This window comes from Cucurbita pepo, unplaced genomic scaffold (genome assembly GCF_002806865.2).
Source record: "Cucurbita pepo subsp. pepo cultivar mu-cu-16 unplaced genomic scaffold, ASM280686v2 Cp4.1_scaffold005356, whole genome shotgun sequence".
NCBI lineage: Eukaryota > Viridiplantae > Streptophyta > Magnoliopsida > Cucurbitales > Cucurbitaceae > Cucurbita > Cucurbita pepo.
The window spans coordinates 1-416 of record NW_019651326.1 but is presented as its reverse complement, the minus strand read 5'-3'; the positions used below and the strand labels follow the sequence as shown (position 1 = coordinate 416).

The following is a 416-nucleotide window of genomic DNA, read 5'->3' as shown; positions in this document are numbered from 1 at the left end:
AGACCACACTATTTTCTTAATGATTTATTGGTTCTTGTTCGAGAATAGTGGTGCTAAGTTTTTAACCATGTTCATAGTGGGTGCTTGGATACCACACTAGGACTAGTGGGTGCTTGGATACCACACTAGGACTTTGAATAAGGTTTGGAATCGGTAATTATTCTTATTTCTTTTTCTTTAGACACTCGATGGTCGGGAGTAAATCGAACAAAGTGTCTGTCCAAAATAAAAGGGCCTAACCAGATTCGAATTGATGACCTCTTGATCTGCAGTCAAATGCTCTACCACTGAGCTATGGACCCATTTTTCATGATTTCAACCTTAGTGACCCCTTCTACGAAGTGTCAGTCCAAAAGTGTAAAGAGAGCCACAGAAGATCGAACAACAAGAAACGTGGCGGTAGCTCTGAGAACTCT

At 40.9% G+C, this 416-nt stretch overlaps 1 non-coding gene across 1 annotated transcript; it reads right to left on the bottom strand.

Moving 5' to 3' along the window:
- Window positions 1–230: 230 nt before the first annotated feature.
- Window positions 231–302, bottom strand: TRNAC-GCA. The gene has a single exon. It is a non-coding gene; the product is annotated as a tRNA-Cys (tRNA).
- Window positions 303–416: the final 114 nt, after the last annotated feature.